Source organism: Anomalospiza imberbis, chromosome 22 (genome assembly GCF_031753505.1).
Source record: "Anomalospiza imberbis isolate Cuckoo-Finch-1a 21T00152 chromosome 22, ASM3175350v1, whole genome shotgun sequence".
Lineage (NCBI taxonomy): Eukaryota > Metazoa > Chordata > Aves > Passeriformes > Viduidae > Anomalospiza > Anomalospiza imberbis.
In genome coordinates, this window is record NC_089702.1 from 1,588,490 (window position 1) to 1,592,236 (window position 3,747).

The window sequence follows — 3,747 nt, forward strand, 5'->3', positions numbered from 1 at the left end:
CTGGCAGTGGGGGTTTGCGGCTGGACCCTGACCCCAGCTCCCGTCGTGTGGCTGGAATTTCCCCACACAAAGGATCTGTGCGGGTGCAGGATGCCCCAGGGATGTGCCTGCCCGGGCCGTGGTGCAGGTAAACTGAGGCACGTGGAATCACGCCCTGGGGAACCGGGGGCTCCATCCGTGACACCAGTTGGTCAGGGCTCAGCTCTGGGACACGCCCCAGGGGATGTGCCTGCAACCCCAGCAGGGCCATCAGCAATGACTGACCCCCCTGTGCTGACCCCCCAACTTGTTCCTGTTTGTCCCCATCCCCAGGGTCTTGGGAGGTCCCCACACGATCTGGCACCTTGAGCAGCCATCTCCTCGTGGGATGAGCCCCCACCCTGTGCCGTGTCCCTGTGTCCATCCTGCTCCTGGGGACCCTAACTGCAGTCCTGCTTCTACTGTCCTCATGCCTGTTGCTCCCAGTGCCTCCACCCTGGTCCTGGTGTCCCTGTCCACAGTCCCATTCCCACTGTCCACTGCTCCCTGTGTCCTTGTGCCTGTCCTGCTCCTGATTCCCCATCCCACTTTGCTTTGGTGTCCCTGTCTCCATCCTACCCCAGTCCCTGTTCTGCTTCTCAATGTCCCTGTCCCCACCCTGCTCCTGCTCTCTCCATTTCCATCTTGCTCCCATTGTCCCCATCACCCATTCTGCTTCCAGTGCCTCCATAATTTTCCTACTCTCCATGTCCCAATCCCGTCCCAGTGTCCTTGTCCCTTTCTTGATCCCATCACCCCCATCCTGCCCCTGTTGTTCATCCCGTTTCCACTGTCCCCTTCACTGTCCTGCTCCCTGTGTCCTTGACCTCATCCTGCTTGCAGTGCCCGTGTCCCTGTCCTGCTTCTGATTTCCTCATCCCACCCTTCTCCTGTCCCTGTCCTGCTCCCAACATCCTTGGTTTCCTCCCTGCTCCTGATGTCCCCATCCCCATCCTGTTCCTGGTGTGCCTGTCCTGCTGCCCATGTCCCTGTTCCCATCCTGTTCCCAGTGTCCCTGTCCCAGACCTCCACCCTGCTCTTGGTGTCCCTTGTCCCCATCCTGTGTTCCATGTCCCCGTCCCCACCCTGTTCCTGATGCTCTCATTCTGCTCCAGATGACCCCATCCCCACACCTGTCCCAGTGTCCCTATCCTGCTCCTGCTGTCCCTGTCCACAGCCCTGCTCCCACTGTTCCCGTTCTCGTCCTGACCCTCATGTGCCTGTCCCCATCCTGCTCCCTGTTCCTTGTCCCTGACCTGTCTCTGATTCCCCCATCTCAGCCTGCTCCCAATGTCTCTGGTCCCCACCCTGCTCCTGATGACTTCATCTCCATCCTGCTCCTGGTGTCCCTGTTCACAGCCCTGCTCCCAGTGTCCCCGTTCTTGTCCTGCTCTCCATGTCTCTGTCCCAATCCTGCTTCCTGTGTCCTCATTCCCCTTCTGCTCCTGATGTCCCAGTCCCTGTCCAGCTCCCTCTGTCCCTGTCCTCATCCTGCTCCTGCTCTCCCCATCCCCATCTTGCTCCCAGTGTCCCCATCACCCATTTTGCTGCCAGTGCCTCCATATTTGTCCCATTCTTCATGTCCCCATCCCCCTCACAGCATCTTTGTCCCCTTCTTGCTTCCACTGCCTCCATCCTGCTCCTGGTCTCCATCCACAGCCCTGTTCCCACTGTCCCCATCAGTGTCCTACTCTGTGTGTCCTCATCTGTGTCCTGCTCCCAATGCCCCCATTCCAACCTTTTCTGGTCTCCACATCCCCACCCTGCCTCAGGCCCTGTCCAGCTCCGTGTCCCTGTCCTCATCCTATTCTTGCTGTCCCCATCCCCATCCTGCTCTCAGTGTCCCCATTCTACTCTGCTCCTGTCCCTATCCTGCTTCCAATGTCCTTGTCCCCACCCTGTTTATGGTGTCCTTGTGCACAGCCCTGCTCCAGTGTTCCTCCCTATTCCTGTCCTGCTCCCCATGTCCTGTCCTGCTCTGTGTCCTTGTCCCTATCCCCCTGCTGCGTCCCCATCCTGACCCCAGTCCCGGGTCCCTATCCCTGTCCCATGTCCTTGTCCCTGTACCCTCTCCTGACCCTAGCTAGTCCCGTGTCATTGTCCCTTCCCCTGCCGTGTTCCCCTGGTGACCCAAGTCCTGTATCCTTGTCCCTATACTGCCATCCTAACCCCAGTCCTGTGTCCTTGTCCCTGTACCCCCTCCTGACCCCAGTCCCATGTCATTGTCCCTGTCCCCTGCTGTGTCCCCTCTCCTGACCCCAGTCCCTTGTCCCTGTTCCTGTTCCCTGCCATGTCCCAGTCCCACGTCCTTGGCCCTGTACCTCCTCGTGACCCCAGTCCCATGTCCCTGTTCCCTGCCGTGTCCCTGTCCCGTGTCCTTGTCCCTGTCCCCTCTCTTGACCTCAGTCCTGTGTCCCTGTCCCTGACCCCTGCCCTGTCCCTGTCCCATGTCCTTGTCCCCTCTCCTGACCCCAGTCCCGTGTCCCTGTCCCCTACTCTGTCCCTGTCCCGTGTCCTTGTCCCCTCTCCTGACCCCAGTGCCATGTCCCTCTCCCGTGTCCTTGTCTCCTCTCCTGACCCCAGTCCCGTGTCCCTGTCCCCTGCCCTGTCCCGTGTCCCAGCCTGTGTCCCTGTCCCTGTCCCCTCTCCTGACCCCAGTGCCGTGTCCTGTGTCCCTGTCCCGTGTCCTTGTCCCCTCTCCTGACCCCAGTGCCGTGTCCCTGTCCCTGTCCCGTGTCCCAGCCCGTGTCCTTGTCCCTGTCCCCTCTCCTGACCCCAGTGCCGTGTCCCTGTCCCGTGTCCTTGTCCCCTCTCCTGACCCCAGTGCCGTGTCCCAGCCCATGTCCCTGTCCCGTGTCCCTGTCCCGTGTCCCTGTCCCCTCTCCTGACCCCAGTGCCCTGTCCCTATCCCGTGTCCCTATCCCGTGTCCCAGCCTGTGTCCCTATCCCGTGTCCCTGTCCCGTGTCCCTATCCCGTGTCCCTGTCCCTGTCCCGTGTCCCAGCCTGTGTCCCTATCCCGTGTCCCTGTCCCGTGTCCCTATCCCGTGTCCCTGTCCCTGTCCCGTGTCCCTATCCCGTGTCCCTATCCCGTGTCCCTATCCCGTGTCCCTGTCCCTGTCCCGTGTCCCTATCCCGTGTCCCTATCCCGTGTCCCTATCCCGTGTCCCTATCCCGTGTCCCTGTCCCTGTCCCGTGTCCCTATCCAGTGTCCCTATCCCGTGTCCCTGTCCCTATCCCGTGTCCCTATCCCGTGTCCCTATCCCGTGTCCCTGTCCCTGTCCCGTGTCCCTATCCCGTGTCCCTGTCCCGTGTCCCTGTCCCGTGTCCCTATCCCGTGTCCCTATCCCGTGTCCCTGTCCCCTGTCCCTGTCCCGTGTCCCTATCCCGTGTCCCTGTCCCGTGTCCCTATCCCGTGTCCCTGTCCCGTGTCCCTGTCCCCTGTCCCTGTCCCGTGTCCCTATCCCGTGTCCCTGTCCCGTGTCCCTGTCCCCTGTCCCAGCCCGTGTGCCAGCCCGTGTCCCTGTCCCCTGTCCCTATCCCGTGTCCCTGTCCCGTGTCCCTGTCCCCTCTCCTGACCCCAGTGCCCTGTCCCTATCCCGTGTCCCTGTCCCGTGTCCCTATCCCGTGTCCCTGTCCCGTGTCCCTGTCCCCTCTCCTGACCCCAGGGCCGTGTCCCTATCCCGTGTCCCTGTCCCCTGTCCTTGTCCCGCCCGGGTCCCTCCGTCCCC